Raw genomic sequence first — 21,482 nt, 5'->3', positions numbered from 1 at the left:
GCAGTGCAAGAATGGCAGAGTTTGAACACATGCACACATCGTGTTGGATGATAACAGTACATTGTAACAGGACATAATTCCCAATTTTAATATTTTTAATATAGTTTTCTTTTAATATAAGGCCATCAGAAACCTCAATGAATAAACTAGAACACAGACGTCAGCTCATACGGTGGAAACTTGGGATAAAATTATGCTTAAGTATGGAGATGGTGTTATTCGCTTACTGGCTCAGATGGGTATTATTTCAGTGAGAAATATTTGTTGGGAAAATGATTAATAAAATCACTTGGGATTCTAAGACCTCTGGTGTCTCCCAAGTGCAGGGAGCTGATCCACAGAAGAGAAGGAGAATAGTTTTGTTTGTTTGTTTTTGGTTTTAGAAGAGGAAGACAATGAGAAAGAAGAAAAGAGTACCATGAAGACAGCAGACTAAGAAAAGCCTGCATTCTTTTTTATGTGATCTTCACAACTTTAGTGAGATCTCTAAACTGTAAAAATGATTAGTAAGAGTAATTTTTGTTTTGTTTTAATGTGTGTTAGTGAAGGACTGTGTTTCCAAGCTAGGTCAATGCCAGCAGAATCCAGGTTGTGCTAAGAACGTGAGAGCATGGAATGCCATCTGGGGATGGCATTCCTGGGATGATGGGGAAGGTTCTGGAATTGCCTCTCAGGCTAAGTTTAACTTCTCTCGGAGGGCATACTCACACATGAACATACATATTTTTCCGGCCACCTTCTTACATGTATTAAAATAAGAACCGAAAAAAGAAGTCCTATGGGTAAAATAACACGCAAAAGAGACTTTATTTGCCACGGCACGTAACCATTTAGTTCACAGAAATTATTACTGGGACTCCACTGCACTGGCCACAGGTCTTCATAATGCTCAGCTCTCTGCTCTTTCTTTCCAACGTACTTTTCTTCCTTCTGGGGTTGGGTGTGTACCAGGCAACACGGGGGTCATGGCCATAATTGTTGAACACCCATCTATTGTATCAGGCCCCCACAATCTTGCAGATGGACCTTGAGGTAACAAACCACAAAACAGTAAATATTTTGGTGTAAGATGGAGAGATGACAATTTTCTTTCCACAAATAGTTTTGGTCATTAGAGAAGAAAAGGCATGGTATTCCACCAGTGCTGGTCCCAGCTCCAGACGTTGGGAGGTAAAAGGCAACACCAACCAAATTCTCCCTAGTGTTATTTTACGCTTCTGATAACCCGTGAGGATGCAGGGGAGGGCATTGGTCTGAATCTTATCGCTCTTGAGATAATGATGCGACTCAAGCCATATCCAGGAATTCGGAGCTTCTCAACCCAGGTTTTCTACAAGTAGGAGCATGCTGAGCAGCAGGACCCCACAGCCCTCGGGTAACAGGACTTACCACAGCTCTGCGCCCCACTCCACACTCTCACCTGCAGGGGGCAGCTTCCATTGTGCACCACAGCAGCCATTTTTTATTGTGCTATGACAGGAAAATGGGACAGAGGGGATCCAGATCCGAGTGCTAGTGTGGAAGCAGTTCCACGTCACCCCACTGTGTCTTCGAGAAAACCATGAGATCAATGGGCACTGGTGGGAAAACCCAGTGAAGGTGTTCCCTAGTCCATTAGCACTGTCGAGTCAAAAAGGATGGCCACTCATCACGCCTGACCTAAGTGCCAAATCTGATGAATCACCTGTGGGACATGGTTGCTATAATCTTACTGTCTGTGACTCCCCCAAAATTCACGTGTTGAAAATTGGATGCCCAATGTGATGCTAGGAGGTGGGCCCTGTGCAGATAGTTAGGTGACGAGGACAGAGCCTTCATGAATGGGATTAGTTCCCTTAGAAAAGAGGCCTGACAATTTGGGGGAATGTAATCAATAATGTTGTAAAGATTTTGTAGGGTATCCGATGGACACTTGTCTCATTAAGGAGACCACCTCAGGGTGATGTAGATGCCTGATCACTGCACTGTCCACCTGAAGCTGCAGATGAATAATAATGAATGTCAACTACAATTACATATATATACAAGAAGCAGAGTACAGCAGTAAGAATAGAGACAGTGGAAATGTCATGGCTGTGTGCGATGTCTGAGGGATAGTGGAAGGGGAGAGGGGGGTTGTCACTGTGTGAAGAATATGAATGATAAATGTCTATTACACTGTTTTGTGCACCTGAAACTAATAAAAAAATGTTATAAAAAGAAAAAAAAGAAAAGAGGCCTGAGAAAGTTCCCTTGTCCCTGCCTCCATGTGAGGACACAGCAGGAAAACAGCATCTAGGAGGCGAGCCTTCACCCGACACCAAATCTGCCAGCGCCGGGATCTTAGACTTTTCAGCCTCCAGAGAAATGGTTATAAGCCACCCGGTCTGTGGTGTTTTGTTATAGCAGTCTGACTCGGTGAACACAAATTCCTCCTGTCCCAGGATACTCATCCCCTTGCCATGTGACTTTGTCTTGTCCAGGGGTGGCGTTTCTTTCTCCACCCCCTTGAATCTGGGCTATATCTGTGACTTGCTATGACCAATAGAATGTGGCAGAAGGGATGTTGCCAATTTCCAGAGTCTAGATCTTAAAAGGCCGTGCGGTTTCCGCCTTGAGCCTCTTGGCATGTGCCTGCAGGCTGCCATGGCTTAGAGATTTCCAAGACAAGTGACAACTCCGGAAAAGAGGCCCAAGTATGGCAGCTGAGAACTGAAAATGGATGCAGTAGAACGAATGAGTCCAGGTGAAACCAGCCAACCGACAGCATTGTGAGAAACTAGGGTTACTCTTTTAAGTGACTATGTTTGGGGGTGTTTGTTATGCGCAGGAGGTAACTGATAAAGAACTCTAGGGAGATGTCTGGGTATCTGATAAGCTGTCCATCATTTCCTTAGTCTAACGGGACATTTCAGGTATTTGGAAGACCATAAATAAGGTGACATTTTTAGATTGTTTCTCCATATAATTGGTTCCTTAGAAGCAATGCTCTTTTCCAAAAGCCACTTTCAAAGGTGCAATCAAATATTTTGCTTTTGGAAACATTTCAATTATGTACTTTTTTTTTTCCGAAATGGGGAAAATGTATATGACTTAGGATTGTGGGTTTTTTGGCAGTGAAAAGGCTGTTGGGAAATGGACATCTTTTCTGAAGGGCCAACGAATGAATCCAGCTGATCACTGCATCTTCCATTTTAGTGTGACCTTTTCCCTCCTTCCAGGATGTAAATAACAGTGAGTTCATTATCTTTTACGCGCATTTGAGCTAATTTGAGAATCAGTTGACGTCACATATCTCTAATGCAGAATAATATTCAAAGAATAAGTTTCAAGAGTAGAATAAGAGAAAGCGAGCTTTTCAGGAAGCCTTTTTTCTCATGGTGCAGCAAAAGGCAGCCTCACTCCTGGGTTCTGTTAAGTCATATAGTTTAATTGCCTGGGGCAGGTCTTCTAAAGTCAAGTTTACTAAAATGGGGGCCTTTGGGACTCTATTTTCTGGAAACAAATGCTTTTCAAACATCCACTTTTATCATTTAGTTGTATCCAGACTCTGCAGAATACTAATATTTTAAGAATTCAACCATGAATCTGAAGAGAAATTGATATCAAACATAGCACTGCTGAAAGTCACCCAAATTAAGGTAATTTTTTGCACATTTAAATGTTACTACCATTCCTGACTCTCCCCGCCCCCGCCCCCAAGCCTTTTAGCTCTTAAAACTGTCTGGAAACCTAACGGTACTTTAAAAATTATTTTTATGGGGGAAAAATGAAAACACATTTCACTTTTCCGTATGTGAGACGGTGCACCTTCCCACGACTCCCACAGTTTGCCAGGATTGGATCACACAACTTCTGCTTGGTCTCGTACACACACGAAGAGACAACAGCCAGAAAACCTTCATTTCCTAGGCTTGCATTCCTCTTCAAAATCATCAAAACGCACGCCTGCCTTCCTGGCAACTCCAGCTTAACTTTGCTCTAGTCAACAGCCCATGCTGCTTCTTTTGCTTTTTTTAACCCCACATGAGCTTAAGCATCTTTATTTTAACCCTTTCCGAGCATGCCTAGACCTGCTTCTCTCATCAAGAATGGGGTGGGAGTAGGGGGAGTGGGTACTTGTCAGAATAAATTACAATTTTTGGCAAGCGTCTGTGTCTCTTACCCACTTAGGAACTAGGATATTGCCTTGTAAAACAGTGCAGCCCGTCTATTATTACTTAATTATAAGGCCAAAATAAGGACACTGTTTTATGGGCTCCTTTAAGGTATATACATAGGATTTTCATCTTGGAACGTATCAAAAGAGATTCGAGTTTTCCTAGCCACCAGTGGGCTGGCTTTCGTGACGCCAGCTCAGCACACTGGTCGGGAACTACAGCCTCGAGGTCCCAGGGGAAGTTACGCTGCACATTTTCTCTGCCTACTTTCTCCTCCCCATAAATGAAAGGTTCACACACCTCAGACCTGAGCCAGGAAATCACAGTTCCCATTCTTACAACACAACTCCCTCTGGGGCCCAGAAGAGGGGTTCTCGTGATTAATCCCTGATGTTGGGGGAGCTAGAAGGCTCCTCATTTCAATGAGGCACTTTAGGTTGACAGCGGAATCCTCACATCCCCTGCAAGCCTTTGTCATGTGACACACACGTAGGCTCTGTGTCACCCAGTCCCAGTATCATCTGGAATCCCTCACCAGTCTCTTAACCAAACAGTGCTGAATTGTGCTGGAGAAAGGAGTAAGATGGATACATCACGAAGAAATGACGTTTGGGCAAAGACATGGGATGGTTGATTTATTTGATTCTTCACTCCATCTTCAATTTATTTAGTAATTAATTTCTTCAGGATCATAAACCTCTGGGAGGATGGGCTTATACCACGAAGACTTAGGTGAGATGAAGTGAACCAGAAAATACATGTAATATTCTAAAGTAAATATTGCCTGGCATGCCAATGCGTGTTCAATACATTATTTTTCCACTTACAGATACTTATTGAGGAGACACGCCTATGAGTGGATTGCTATGAGGTTCCTAGACAAGGGGTGTATCCACAGACTACACCTCTTTATTGTTTTATTCAAGAAGTTGACATATAATATTATATTAGTGTCAGGTATACATCACAGTGACCCGATATTTATATAACTTATGAAATGACCACCACAACAAGCCTGGTAACCACCTGTCAGCGCACAGAGTTATTCCAATTCTATTGATTGTATTTCCTTAGGATTATATTCCCTTAGGGTTCTTGAATCTTAGGCTCCATTGCTGGACTTCTGAGGATCAACTGTTGTGGCACGGGCATGAAAAGGTCAATCTTAAAAGGACAGAGAAAACTTCTGTGACGCAGATTTACTCACAGACATCATTTCAATAACAGTAACAAAAAATAGATCAATAAGATTCAGCAACATAACCAGTTCCCTGGGGGTAAACTAACTGGAGAGACGGGAAGGGCATACAAGATCTATCAGTTTTGCAGCGCTGCTATAACAAGTCACCACAAATTTGGTGGCTTAAAACAATACAGACGTATTATCTTACATTTCCAGAGGCCAAAAGTCAGAAATGGGTCTAACTGAACTGAAACCTGATGTGTGTTACTCCTGGAGTCTTTAGGAAAGAATCCGTTTCCTGGCCTTTGCCACCCTTTAGAGGCTGCCTGAATTCCTTAACTCATAACCTCCTTCCGCCCTCTTCAAAGCCAGCAGTGGCCAGTCACGTCTTTGTCACTCTGATATTACTCTGACAATGACATTTCTGCTTTCTTCTTCCACAATTAAGGATTCTTGCAATTACACTGGGCTTGTCTGGATAACCCAGGATAATTTCCCTATTTGAAGGTCAAGGGATTGTCAACCTTAACTCCATCTGTAACATTAATCTCCTTTGTCATGAAACAGCATAGTCACAGGTTTGAGGGTTTGGTATCTTTGGGGACCACTGTTCTGCCCACCACACATGGGTGCCATGGTAACAGGTGGTCCAATGGCAGAAACCACGGGGGTGTTTGATATCAGGGAACTTCGTCAGGAGGCCCAGCGGGCTTTCAGGTTTAGAGGCATGCGTTGGAGAAAGGGACTCAGGTTCCAAAACAGTTGATCCCAGAAGCAGAGCCACACCAACGGCGACTACCTAAGTGATCCATAGAAATGATGTCAATGTGTCCTAGACAGTTTTGTCCCAGGGCCTGAAGCAAAACCTAACTCCCAAATGCAGGTCAGGTATGAAGCATTTTGTCTACTCATTTGGGGACCATCCACTATGTGGCAGAGTCCCAAGAGCAGGTTGTGGAAGGTTTCAGAAGCTGACAGGGATGATTGGAGGGTGGTACGACTTCTAAATATCTACAGCTCTCCTTGGTTTCCTCTTAATTTCTTCACATGCCATTCGAATGGTTTCTCATGTAGTCTGTCAGTTCGTTCGAAAGTTGCCATGGGCCCCAAGGATTAAAAGCGAAGTGTGTCTTTTTGAAACTAAAAGCAGAGGTGTGTTCTAACGGAGGTGAAGACCGAAAGCTATTTTGAAGGATGATCACTGTGACTGGTGGGGAGCAAAGTGCTGCTGGGGTCTTTGGTGCTGTGTGTGTCACATCCTCGGGCCAACTGGGTGACCGATTGACCACAAAGAGCTCTCCGAAGCTTCCACCAGGTCCCAGCCAGCGATGATGATGGGCCCAGAATATCCAAGGAGAGACAAAGTCAAAAGAGCCACCATCTAAAAATAATCCCACTGCATTCCCATCTCTAATATCATTCTATCTTTGAAAACGAAAGACAAGGAAAAAAGAAGGAGCTGAGAATTTGATGAGTGAAGAGAAGGGAAACAAGAGAAGGCCAGAGGAAATTAGCACTTGCTGCTTTATTTTCTTACATTGACTTTTGCTCCTTTCTGATAGTTTGCAAAGAGGAAAAAGAGATCATACCAAAAACTGTCTGCTTATATAACAAAAACCACCTTCTATATTATATAGACTAACTATAACTTTCTGTACTATGCACTCAATTCTCTTCTTGCTTAAAAATAATTATTTTTTAATAATCTGTCTGCCCTGAGCTAAAACCACAGTTTAATGGGAACCTAGGTTTCTGACCTGGTGACCTCATCGAAGTCCTTTCCTTTCTCTCATATTTCCCAACCATAAAATGGGAAGAATTTTAATGCCACATATTTACATATTTAAAGACTACCATAAAAACCTGTTAGTGTGTTCTATTTTGAGATTGCAACATAAAATACTAATATTGAGTGCAAAATACTATTTTGGACCTTCTTTAAGGTTTGTTTGTTTTTTTCTTTAATAATTGTACCCATAAAATTTGAGCTTTTTTTTCTTTTCATTACACAAAATGAAAATACTTTCCCTAGCCTTCATGAGTCATTTCCAAACAGACTCTGACTGAAAGCCAAAAGAACGATCGTTGCTATTTCCTGAGTGAATACGTATGAATGTATCCTTCAGACTTCTAAAATCCAATCTAGGTGCCGTCAGTCAGAAGAATATGAAATATCTCACAGTAGGTTTCATTGGCAGGATCCAATAAGCTACACATTTCAGTGGGATCGTGTGATACAGTACAATACAGTGGAAACAGACGAGCTTTTGGAAATCAAACAGAAATGGTTTGAATTCTGCCTTTCCTATTATCAAGTTGTTGTATCTCTCTGTGTGTTAATTTCTGCATCAGCACAATAGACACAGTGATTTCTTAACTCCAACAATTTTTGTGATGCTTAAATAAGATCGCGTATATTTTTAATGACTGGAAAAATTAGTCATTCTGTAAGTGATAGACTTGCTCTTACTCTCCCCTTAATTAAGCTTCACTGCTTGGAATCCGCACAGGTGGGGGTGTTTTCATTAGGATTTTACAGGATAGAATGAAGCACAAAGATCACAGTCTTTTGGAACCTGAAGACCAGAAACAAAGGTCAGATTGTTTGAAGGAATCCCGCCTACTCCTGATTTGAAACCATGCAGGATGCCTGAGACATTGGTTTTTCTAAGGTCAGTTAGCAAGATCACATTTGGTCCTCTGTGCCTTAGCACCAGCCCTGGACTCTGATTCACAATGAGAAACTAACAGTCGTTGATGGGGGGGGGGGGGGGGGCGATCACTGTTAGGGTCTACAAAGTCATCGCATCTGACGTAGTCTAGCCAGGCGACTGCCGTGGTGGCCTTGTGCAAAATGGCAGAGCCAGGAATGGAACCCAGGTCCTCTCACGTCAAGCTCTGTGATGTCTCGTCTATGATTGCATTTTTGTTAGGATCATCTAGTTGCCCAGCATTTATGCCATTCTTAGGACACCGAGGTGAGGCTTGCCTTCTCCCTTCTAAGAAACTTAATCTCGTCTGTCCCAGATCCTGAGAGCACTGAGAAATTCTCCCTAGTCACCTCTCACGATTTACAGAATTATGGTACTAAGCAATAAAATGACACACATTGAGGCTGTGTCTCAGACAGTGGCCACGTAAAACCAAAACGAATTGATGTGGCACAAGAATGAAAACGCTCCCGGCGACAGCTAGGAAACCAAGATTGTCTCACGTTTTGCATCCATCACCCCCTCTCCGATTCTGGGCTGGTTACTGAACTGCTGTGGATCCCTGGCCTGTAACCTTTACAAGGCGCAGGTGCTTATCACCTAAACGACACAATTCACAGCAACACAAGCCACATACCAACGCCATAGGCTTCTGTTGGACAAACGGCAAGGCATCAAACCACACAAATTAAAAACTCTTGACTATGGGAGAAATGGGCCAAAGCATAATTTGAGTAGAAAAGCCACCCCTAGGCTTCCAGCTTCTCTGCCAGAGCCTTTCTTCTTGAATAAACTTTCTAACTTCTAAAAGAAAAAGAAAAGCCAGCCCTAGGTGAGTGGGAGATGGTCAATGGTGGGGGTGGGCTTTAGACGATCTCGGGGGAGCCCTCGAGGGTTAGGAGGTCGGTGGGGACACAGTTGCCTTGCCATGTCACCACATAGCAATCCCAACTCGGCACGTCCAGGGCCACAGAATGTTCAGTTTGGCTTGAACACTACTTGTGGGCAAAGCCATGCCCCCAGCAGCAGAATTTGGAACTGGAGACTGTCTCATGGATTTCACCACTGATATGTGGAAGCACTGAACACATTTTTTATCTTTCCAGAGGAAGTGTTTGTGCACTTCACTTAGCTGAAATGCGTCACGGGTGTTTTCTTGCTTAGCTTTCTTTTGCTATCTACTTCCGCGCCACAGTTAGTGTATTAGACTGCCCCCTACCTCCCGGCCTTACTGGGCTTCGGAGTGGACTGAAAGTTACAGCAGGAGGTAAAGAGTTTGGAAATGTGGTTAACAGTACGATGAGGCTGCTCTCGGCTGAAGCATTAAAATGGTCAGTGAATCAGAAAGGAAAGAGAAGACACAGCCTTTGCCCAAAATTTAAAGCAGCATTTCACCAACATGACTCATTTTCAGGGCTTAGAGGCTCTTCGATCTTTTCTTTGCCTATATTTTCAAGCTCCTTTGAGATCTCTCACTGAGTTTGAGATGCTTATCGTATCTCGATGAGTCAAGCAAGGCTCGAGTTTAGAATCAAATTATAAGTCCCCTCCAGCTCAAAAAAACATTTTAACGTTATCATCTGTACTAACAGGTCTAGCATGCAGCTTTGAAACTGTCACGTGAAACTGAGCCACAAGGATGGTTGGACTAGTGGCATATGACCTATGTCTAAAAAATGTAGGAATGTGCTAATACTAATGACTCAAATAATGCATTCACAAAATCCCATTTAAGCTTTTATTAAACTCTTGAGACTGCACAGACACCGTCCCTATGTTCAAGTTGCTCAGGCTTAGATTTCCTTCTTTCCTCTTTCATGGAACAGTGTTGATGTTCTTCAGCTACTGAATCCAACCATAGGTAACCACCAGCGTACCTGCATTTGGGATTCCTTCAATGTGGGAAGGAAACCCAAGCTTTGCGATGGCTCTGATTCTTGTCACCTCTTTGGAAGAGGCAGAACCAAGGCCAACCTCACCCCAGCCCCACCCAAGTATACAAAGAGCCCCCTAACTCCCTTTGTAACTAATGCAGGGACTGCTGTTTGGATGGGTTTGACACATTTGAGAAAGAAGAGGGAGTCTGTCTCTTGCCTTGAAGTCCTGAGTCACTTAGGTCATTATCTTAGAAAAGATGCCTGAAAGTTTCAGTCATCATGTCTTACAACCAGAAAGAATACGGTACAGAGAGCAGACACTTGTCTTACGGGGACACGATGTGCTCGGTGACATTCACATGAGCCTGAATTGGGAGGTGACATGATTTCCAAAGGCATATTTTCAGGATGCTTTGGTTTCTCGAAGTTTTGCAGGGACCATGTGAGCACTCGTTATACCTAGAACCCACTTGACTATTTTTCAAAATTCCACACTTTATTTTTTAAGCTCTCTAAAGAGGCAGGAATCTCTCTTTGGGCTACACTTAGATTCCTTTGGATGTTCAGGGCTGAACAGGTTGGGGGATTCAGGACACACAACCTGGGCCAGAAGGGGTTCTGAGGTTCAATCAAACATTGTGAGACCTGAAAACAATTTTCATCAGATCCTGAACCCATTTCAGCAGCTCTGGTAATATCTCTGAGATTATTCTTTCTTGTTATAGAGAAAATATGCCAGAATTTTCTAGTATAATTACCATCCAATCCCCCACCTCCACTTGTCCTGACCAGGCTGCCATATGGGTAATAGCCAAACACTGCCTGTCATAAAGAGTCACTGTCAATTTTGTAGTCAGAAAACAGAGGAAAATACAAAAACATGATCTGTCCCTTCCTCAAAAATTTTGTGAACTAAATACAGGCCCGTGTCTAAAATAATCAAAGTAGAAATAGTCGGTGATTACAATTCAATTAGAATTGCTCAGCAGATTAATGCATTTTAAATATATCCTACGTGTTTCCATTTTATTTTCTTTGTTTTACTACTTTTCCAAATAAGTCAGTGGAATTTCTTTTCCTGAGGGCAGAAAATGGGTAGATTTGGGTAAGATTATCAATGTACTGAATTTCTGTGGGGACTCATCCCCATCCCAAACCCGACACTGGTAGCAGGTGGTAGACAGGTTACTTCTGGAGAGCACAGAAACATCTCACTGAAATCTAAGAGGACTTTTTTCCTTCCTATGTGGTATGTAATGAAAACTCTGCCACCCCTATAATAATAATAGCTACTGTTTGCTTCTGAAATGCTTCCTTACGAGTGTACACTGCACACATGAACTTATTTAAGACTTACCACAGCCCTACAATGTCAAAATTATCATCCCTGTTTTATAGACAAGGACGCAAAGGCACAGAGCAGTTAAATGACTTGCCCAATACCTCACAGCTAGGAAGCTACAAAGCCAGGTTTAAACCACACTCTTAACTGTTACTCTGTCTTGCCTTCTGGTGAAAGTACCAGCTGAGCGTACATTTTTCACAGTGCTTTTCACAAAGTTGGTTCTGTGTAAAGAATTCAGAAAGCTGCTGGGCTCTGTAGTCAGGCAGTGAAGGGCAAAGATATATACATTTTAGGAGAGCAGGAAGAGAAAGATGAGGTGACAGCTAACACCGGGGTTCAGGTCTCTCCCATCTCCGTTAAGACATGGACTCCATTACCCCACAACCCCCTCAACGTCTAGTCCAGTGCCTTGCACTGAATAGAGGTTCAATAAATGTTTGTTGACTTGAATGATAATATGGTGTCTGTCATGATAATTGACATGTGTCAATCCAAAGCTTGTATCCTAATCATTTCGAAGGAAAGTCATTTAGAACTGCCAGGTGACGACTAACGGCAATATATTTTGCCTTTTCCTAACGAAGTGAATCCTCATTAATATGATTGTATTCAAAATAAGAGATGATATAGTGCTCTGACACGCTCGCCCATGATCAATAGTTAACTATTAAGTTACAGGAATGCAAATGAGATGTGCTGAGTAGAACCCTGCAGAACCAACATTTCAACTCAAATGATATAATTCCTATGGTCAATAAAGATTAATGATCCATCTGGAATGACGCAAATAAAAACAATTAGTCAACACTCTATTACCTGCTCATCTAATTATGCATTCTTCTAGGACAACCAGGGATTTTGATGCATTGACAGAGAGCGTATGTTTTGTTTTCGTGGCATTTAGCAGGACTACGCCATCAATCAGCCTTTTGTTTTTCCTAAATCTGAAAATTCATTCCCAAAGAGTTTCATAGAAACTCTTAATTATGAAAGTCATCGTTCTGCAACTCCATACAGTTCTGAATAATAAATACTGTCATGATGGGTATTAGTTATTAAATACAGCTAGGAATCACAGACTTCTTAAGGCAAATCACAATAATAATTGCACATAATCATGTTGAACGTCTACGATAGGTACTGAAAATGAGAATGCATAAATAAATGCGTGTGAAAATAGTCAATAACAGGTTCTGTACCTCACGGTAATATAATTCCGAGAACTTCTCTCATAGAAGGAACTGTTGGTCAGACTGATGAGCATGACGTATCTCCCAGCAGAGATCTCTACCTCCTTACTGAGCATTCTTTTCGGACCCTGCATGGAAAATCTCTTCCAATCTTAAAATGTTATATTCCCACCCCTGGAGGGGGGCAGAGGGAGCGGGTGTGGAAAAGGCCCAGATGGGACAAGATAGTACAGTAATATTGGCTTTGGGGTCCGATGATGTTTTGCCTGAATTCTGGCTCCAGGTTTCAACTGCCTACCTGCTGTGTGGCATTGGGCCAGTTATCTACTCTTTCTGACCCTCAGTTTCCTTATCATTCCAATGAAGGAAATACTACCTGTGTTAGGTAGGCAGTTAGGAAAAGCCTCATAGGATGTGATATTTTTTTCAGAGTCCTGAGTGATATAAAAGTTTGGCATTTCTAAGACGTACACAAAACCTCAAACTCATAAAGGAAAAAAATATATAATTTCTTTATACACTCTGGGAAACCTTAACCCACATTGCAAGGAAAATTACTGAGGTGTGGGAGACGTCTAAAACTCATATTTAATTCCTGAGGTGATGGCTTTTTTTTTTCCTTAATATCCTAAGACTTATCATATGTCACAGTAATTCTTACACTTTTAGTAGTTCTACTCTTAGTGGTTTATAGTTCTTGTTTAAAAATACAACAAACTAATCTCATTATAGTTAAAGATAGCTTTTGGATCAAATATATGGTGATGGAAGGAGAACTGACTCTGGGTGGTGAACACACAATGGGATTTATAGATGATGTATTACAGAATTGTACACCTGAAATCTATGTAATTTTACTAACAATAAAAAATAAATTAAAAAATAATAATAATAAAATTATTATTAAATTAAATAATAATAAATTTAAAAAATAATAATAAAAATAAAAAAATAAATGCTGACATTCAAAAAATAAAAATAAAAATAAGATAGCTTTTGGTTTCAATGCAAAAGATATTTATCAAATAGAGTGAAATGGGGCCCAAAATTTTCTGAACAGAGACATTAATTACAGGATGATTTATCAGAGAAAACTGAATATCTAACAATAAGGAATTTGTAGAACAAATTGTGATACAGCCATGTGATGAAATATCCTGCAACTATTAAAATGATATTCACAGAGACTTTTAATGATAAAAGGTTGAATAAATATATAGTTTAAAAAACAGTACATACTGACTCTGTGCTGCAAAGGGGAATCTGAAATGTGCTCCATTTATAGAAAGCAATGATACGGCAACAACAAAGCGTTGTTCTCTGGGAAAAAGAAATATGAATAGAAAATCATACTCACAGCATGATCTCAGCTTTTAAAAAAAAAAAAAATTCACAGAGTAAGAGCTAAAAGGGAATAACCCAACATGTCAACAGTAGTTACCACTTCGGAAAGAAATTATAGATCAATATAAATTCCTTTACCATACATTCATTTTTATAATCAGAAAAAGTAGTCTTTTAAAATATTTCCATGAGTTTTCTAGAGGCACCTAATTCAACCATACGTGATACAATTTGAATTTTCTGAACTTCACGTTAACAGAATTCACATGGATTTAAGATGCTGAGCAAGGCAGTAGCCAAGCTGTTAAATATAAAATAGCACTTGGGTAAGTAAGTGGTTTCGAATTTGACACTTATAAACTAAACAGTTAGAAGCACATAATATCCACTGTTTCCTTGAAATTATTTTTTAAAACCGCTTCATGACCAATCACATTTCATGTTTATATTCTTAATTTTCTTCAATGGAAGTCTACGGCTTTATTCTGTGTCCTCTATAAAGTAAAAGAGATACACGGCTAGATTCAAAAGAACTAAGAAGAGAAATCGCTTTGCCATTAACCGATTTCTAAGCTTGAATGTCTGTTTGACAAAGAAGAACTGAGGGTAATTCTAACACTGTGTCAGCAGAGCCTTCGAGGAGTTAGTTCCTCCGGTAAGTCATTAGTTCATGAAACATCACCTCTGAGAGGCATTTCCTCTCCTATCACTTCTTGGCTTTTTCCTTCTCCAGAAAAGGCCAGAGAATGCCCCCCCTCCACCCCACACACACACACTTCTCATGATTCAAGATTACAGAGAGAAACGTAATTAAGAGAAAATATATAACAGGAACAAGTATGCACACACGCACACAGACTAAGGTCACTGAAAATTCTAGTGACAAAACGTGGTGTTTAATAAATGTCCATACCCTCTCAGGTGGCTGCCAGGGGAGGACAATCACTCCCCTTGGACTGACCCCCTCAGAAGTTTGGTCCCTCGTCATGTTTCCAGATCTCTGTACAACACTACCAGGAACTCAGCCAAGGGGACTCAGTTCCAACCACCTGTCAATCACCTTGGCTGCCTCGGTATCCCCTAAGGTTTATTATCTACCATGTAGAACACACTAAAAAGAAAAGAAAACAGAAAACCTCTCCAATCCTCCCATCGGGACTGCCGAGTTTTCTCAATGCCTTTTCCAACATCATCATTTCCCTGATCTCCTGAGAACATCAAGGAAAGAACAATTCTCTCCTCTGTGAAAGGCAGGGCAAGTCGCAAAACCTGGCTAGGTCTCCCCCTAGTGACAAAGTCAATTCATTTCTTCTGAGATACATGATTGTTGTTTTCGTATTTGATTATTTCAGAAAGCACAGGAGGTACATATGTTCCAGAACATGAAACCTAGACCACATTCTTTGTTAAAATGCTATGGAATGCATAGACATTTTTAATGGGAATCCTGATTACATAGCAAATCAATATCACCGTTTCAGCATACGCCATAATAAACTCCCAAACATAACCCAAAAGAGGTCTGAATTATTGGTAGCTAGTTATGTGGATGAAGTCATGAACTTCATAACAGCAAAATTTTAAAATTAGTTCTCCCAACGCTATTGCTAGGTAGATATAATTAACCACTATTTATTTTACTATGTATTACTTATTTATGATAAAGAAACTGAGGCTCAGAGAAGTTGATGTGTTCAAGACATTATAGCTCATAAAAGGTGAACCTGGCATTTGAACCTTGCCTGTCTGGTTTCCCAGCCTTGGAGCCCCACATGGCACTGTTGTGACCTAGCATTCATGCCCGCCCCCACCCCCAGCCGTCTGGCCCCCCCCCATAGTATGTGTACCGACGCCAGCTTGGAAGCCTAGCCTAGCCTTCCTGCTTGTGTGCGTTTTTCTGTGTTGATGATTCCTGCTTGTCCTTTAAGCTCATCACAGTCTCAGCTTCTTAGAGACAGTCTTCCCTGAGTCCCCAAGTTCCCACTTTATACAGCACCATGTCCCATCTGGGACTCCTATCAGAATTCTAACCAAGTGAAAAGGTATATGACTGGGTGTCTGCCTCCACCCCCACCTCCACACCGCTCAGTTCAAGTCAAGTCCAGTTAAAGGAAGCACCTTGCACAGAGTAGGCGACCCGCAGATGTTTGCTGAAAGAATGAGCGACTCAATCAATGGATAAATGAGTGGATGAGTGAGTGAACGGACTGGTGAGAAAATCTCACTCAAACACAGTTTCTGACGTCAGTTCCTGGAACTCTGACTCCCCTGTTTCTGACATTGGTCTGACTGCTTTACTCTGATCCTGATTTCTGACCACATCCTTGCTTGAGCGCTGGCATTTTTGGACCTGGGCTGGATCCTGAGTATCATACATACAGTGCTTTCCTCTGAAGCAGAAGAAAATAAACTATTTCCCAGGTTACGGTCAGTGCCATGAAACTGACGGGCAGGGGCAAGGATGAGAGGGTCGCCCTCTCTAGGGTTGCACCCTAGATCCAACTCTCCCCAAATGACGTGTAAGCAAATGTGGTTGTGTTGTGACCCATACCTTATGAGAAATCTATCTGCCCTGCCGATCAAGAGACACGCACTTGGGGAGAAGATACCTCATTTAAAATCTTTTCAACAGGCTAATATCTGCTTGGTTTATTGACCTCTGTGAAAGATACCAGGCAGACGAAAATTTCTATTTCAAGGTAACGTATGCTAACAACTTTTATGTGGAGGAAAAGGGCACCAGGTGAGTCCCATCTTTCCTCCAATTTTACTTTAAAACTACTTTATAAATATGTAAAAGTCATGAAAACAATACTGGTTACTTTTGATCCTGTTAGCAGATGCATTAATTAAAAACAAAAAGATTTCTAACGTGGTCACCTGACTGAAGATATCTTTGCAAATCTATGCTTACATGATGCATTTGACTACCTACCCGGGAGCCACAGGCTGTGGTTTGCAACGATGCTGAGAATAAGCTGTTTTACTAGTTCAGTGACCCAGTAAAAGTGTAGCTGTAGAAAGCATTTCCATGAGAATATTTGTGATGGTGATTAATTATAGAGCCTGGCATCTCAGAAGCACGTAAACGAAAAAACTGAATAATGTATTCCATGATTAACCGTCCTCTGGAGGGTGGGGTGTGGAGAGCCAGGAACGACAGTGACAGTGAGCATGGAAGGTGGGTCAGACGAGTGATAAATCAGTTGTGGGGAACCAGGGAAGGAAACATCGTGAGCATCAAGCTCCTTTACCACGCAATGGATGCAGAATGACAATGCCATGTTTGTCATTACAATCATGCTCCTTATAAATTATAGATCAATTCAGACAATAGCACTTTTATATTTTTAAATAAACGTAGACAGTAGATCCACAGCAGTAACGAGATGGGCACCTGCGAAGCTTTGGTGAAATCTCAAATCCTGAAACACCGCACCCTGTGCATATTAACTCAAGGTGGGAATTCTTCCCACCTTTTCCGTAAGACAAAGAATCACTGCTTTCGAATTCCTTAAGCCGCATAGGATAGTTCATTTGCTCCTTCCTCTCTGATCTCCAGCCAGGAAGCCCTGCCAAGGACACTGAATGCAGAGGCAAACCACCAAGATCTGGAGACGCACCTCGAGTTTCTCGGAAACGGAACAGGTAGTGTGAATATTCCGCCCACAGCTTTATGTTTTCAGGGCATCGCTTAGGTCCCTACTAGATTCTAACCTCCTGAAAAACTGGATCTTTTGAATTCGTATTTCTTATCATGCTCCTGATGATGCTATGTGCACATTTGGTGATGTCAGTGAGAGGCAGGACTCTTGTGTGACACAAAACAAAAGAGAGTTGGCACAGTCAGACTGGGAAAGGAAACGGAAAATCCAGTAGCCGGGATGGATACCAGCATCACCTCTGTTGTTTTTAAAATATACAGGTTCCTGGGCACAACATCAGGCCCTCTGAGACCACATCTCTGCACTGAGGCCTACAAATCCCCACCTTTAATGTGGGTTCCCGGTGATTTTCACCTGCTGCTGAGAACAAGCACCATTGGTCTGGTACCTAACCTCTCCTCTCCTAGCCCGGTGTGCTATAAATGACACCTTCCTGCTTCCTATTTGTCAAAGTGTATGCATATCATTTGCATGCAGATTAACACATATACACATATAGTTTACATATCATCTCATTCGAGCAATATATAGTCAACACACTGTAATCAACAAACGTATTGACAAATTGTTACACTGATTGAAAACTGACTTGGGCGGCTCTCCCTTCACTATCAGTTGGGTTTTGCCGAAGTAGGACTGTCACCCAGGATGGACCCCTTGAGTATCCTTCCATCTGCTTATGCCTGGCTTCCAGTGAGTCCATCTAACAGCCACATGCAGAAGGGCCACTGTCTGAATGCTGATCTCTGTGACACACCCAAGCTAAGAGCAGACATTTTCCCAACTCCAAACCACCTCCAATTTGTTCACAAATGGGAAAAAAGAGAGAGGAAAGAATTTCCCTTGAAACAGACAAAAAACTTCAAACTCTTTCAAGCTAAAATGATTCAAGTAAAACTTGCCAGGTTGTGGATTTTGTGTTTCCAAAGTCTTACGGCATGGACACAGCTTCCAGTGCATAATACCAGAAAGAATTACATCGTTTACAGTTATACAAAATCATGCCACAGGGAAGAGAGTCTCAACAACGAGGTCGAATTTCGCTTACCTGTGGTGATGCTGGAGAAACTCCGGTGCTGCCAGATTTTCTCAGTGGGGTTGGGGCAATGCTGCCAGACATGGTTGTTCAGGTTTCGCACTGCACAAGGGCACCAAATATAATATAAAGGCACATTAGTCACATCATAGACTCCTGTATTTCCATGGTTAGTTTTATTAACTCTACAGATGAGTGATTTTTGTATTTATTATGACACCTTTGGGGCAAACGCAGTAAAGTGTCTTGTTCTAATATGGTAAATGTACGTCATTCTGCTTTGACTTACAAAAATGGAATTAACTTAATTAAAACCTTAGTTGGACTAATGGCATCTGGAATAACCCATGCTTCTGAACAAAGTGCAGTTTTTCATTCCTTGAACCAATGTATTGGCTGGTAAACATCTCAATTTTTTTTAAAGTCTCTTGTTAGGGTATCAGTGGACCTGGTAAACGTATATGTTTCAAATTACAATTTATGTCATCTGTCTGTTGTTTACTAAGCTAGAATATTATTTCTGAGTTTTCAATTTAAGAATGCATTTAAATTAGTCATTATGCTTCAAATCTCCATGTAATACCCCATAGTCACTAATAATAACTCACAAAGTATTATTTGGACATAAATTGGGCATTATTGTATAATAATCTAATAAGTAGAGCAGTTGTTATTTTTTATTATGGAAAATTCATCAATATAAAATTTAACTGCTGCTAAATTTTAATAGTTTATTATATATAATTATTTCAAAATGTTACAAATTTTGAAGTAAAATACTAATCATTCCATTATATTTTTCCAGATATTAAAAAAAAATCTAATTTTTTAAATTCTGAAGATCAGAAAACATAACATGGAAAACCATTAGAGAAGTAAATTTATACAAAAGCTCCATAAAGGATTGTGGGGAGCCCTGGGGTAAAGATGGAATCATTTGCACTGGGCACAATACAATTGGACATTTTAGATAACAAATATTATGTCAGGAATTGTACCTCCCCCAACCTCACCTTTCAAACGACCTTGTTATCATTATTAGAATCTAATTACCCAAAGGGGTGGCCCTTCTCTGAGTCTGCTCTCTCTTTTGTCCATGAATCTGTGTGAACTAGTTCCAATTAGTGGTTTATAATCAGGCCAATTTTTTCATTTTCAAGTTTAGAGGTTGGTTTGAAAACATTTTGAGAGAAAGAAGAATTACTGGCACTGAAAATCGGATTACCCAAAAAAACTGTTTTTACACTTGTACGTATCCACAGAACTCGGAAGGGGGATTATCACTTATTGAAAGCATCTTCTTCCTGACAGATGATGATGATGGCTAATGAGACTGACATTTACACTGTTCAACACAAAGTATTTTTCTGAACATCATATATAATTAACACGACTTGCCCACAAATCATACACACAAAAGCATCAAATTATCAAGACTTATGGATGAATTATGTCCTTGGATTCCATTCAACTCCCTTTGTGTCTCGAGTCATTTTAAGGCCACGTTAGGGTGTTTTTCTTCATTCTTCCAAATGAAGATAAACCAGCTCATATTGATGAAAACTAGCAATTCTTTCATCTTGGAAGGAAAGAAACAAGAAATGAAGGGAAGAAGGAAAAGAGGGAGTGAGGGGTGGGGAAGAAAGGGTAACACTAGGTTTTGAATAAAGGCCATTAAAAATGTGTGTGACATTCCATAGAGTATAAATGAATATCTCATCTATGTTTGGGTTCTTTTCGTTTTTCTTCATAAGTTGTATTTTTGTCATTACATAGTATTCCCATTATTTCTAATAACATTTATTTAGTTAATCATTTTTTAAAATATGTTTGCGTCCTTTTCAGATTAGCAACAGAGAGACGTTACGAGAGTAATCATGGACTTTTGCAGATGTATTAAGATACTGCTACTATCAGGGGGGTCAAATATATGGTGATGGAAGGAGAACTGACTCTGGGTGGTGAACACACAATGGGATTTATAGATGATGTATTACAGAATTGTACACCTGAAATCTATGTAACTTTACTAACAATTGTCACCCCAATAAATTTAAAAAATAAATAAATAAATAAAAGATACTGCTACTATCCCCATTTTATAGATGAGAAAACTGCACACAGAACAACTAAGACATGTGTCCAAAAGACAAAATAGCAAAGAAAATTTCAGAAATATAGGAGAATGTTCCCAAAATTCAAATATGTAGGAACAAGAGTTCCAGAAGCAAAAGTCAGAGACAATAGAAGGGAAGCAATAAATAATAAACATGGTCATTTTTGACTCAAAAAAATTATCTCAGTTAAAAATACATGTACATTCTAAACAAGAGAATGGCCGTGCTTGTAAATGGTCTCAATTCTGAAAATAAAAAGAAGCATCAAGAAAGCTTCCGGAGTGGGAAATCTGGTATTTTATGAAGAAGTGGACATAAGACTTCTCTCTAAAATCAACGAGTGCTCAAACACTAGGAAACAACTTCCTCCTTACATTTTGAAAGGAAAGTATTGGAAGTTATCAATTGTAAGAGAAGAGAGAAAGATATAAAGATATTTGGGGGCTATGCAAGACAAACTAAAAGAAAACAACCTTCCATGCATCGATAGAAAAGTGTGTGAGCAGATACTCCACATAAAGGAAACACCACAAAGGAAGACTGAGGTACAAGGAAAAAGAGCAGCAAGAAAAGCTGACAAAAATAAAGGATCCCAATGGACTGTGAGATTGGGTGAATAGCCTTAAGTATTAGAGGACTGGTAATATAAAATTGCATTCCGTTTTTTATGTGTCTATCACATCAGTTATTTTCTTCTCCACTGTATAATATTTATGTCACAGTATAAATGCACTTCAAATGCTTTTATTTTAAGAATAAGCCTATGGGGAAAAAGCACAGAAGATTCACACAATGCAGAATATCTATTATAAAGTCTACCAAAATAGAAAATAGAGGGAGAGGAAAAAAACACCTTGTGAAATACAGTAATAAAT

The 21,482-nt window shown here is 40.6% G+C and overlaps 1 protein-coding gene across 1 annotated transcript in view; it reads right to left on the bottom strand.

Moving 5' to 3' along the window:
* LHX9 (LIM homeobox 9) overlaps positions 1-21,482 on the bottom strand; it is a 129,957-nt gene that overhangs the window by 20,652 nt on the left and 87,823 nt on the right. Inside the window, exon 7 of the transcript XR_016021564.1 lies at positions 18,503-18,592. The gene's annotated coding sequence lies outside the window, so the exon portion shown is untranslated. The remainder of the gene's footprint in view (positions 1-18,502; positions 18,593-21,482) is intronic.

The sequence above is a fragment of the Rhinolophus sinicus genome, chromosome 6 (genome assembly GCF_057876585.1).
Source record: "Rhinolophus sinicus isolate RSI-liver-muscle chromosome 6, RSI-T2T, whole genome shotgun sequence".
Lineage (NCBI taxonomy): Eukaryota > Metazoa > Chordata > Mammalia > Chiroptera > Rhinolophidae > Rhinolophus > Rhinolophus sinicus.
This window is presented reverse-complemented; position numbering and strand designations above follow the sequence as displayed.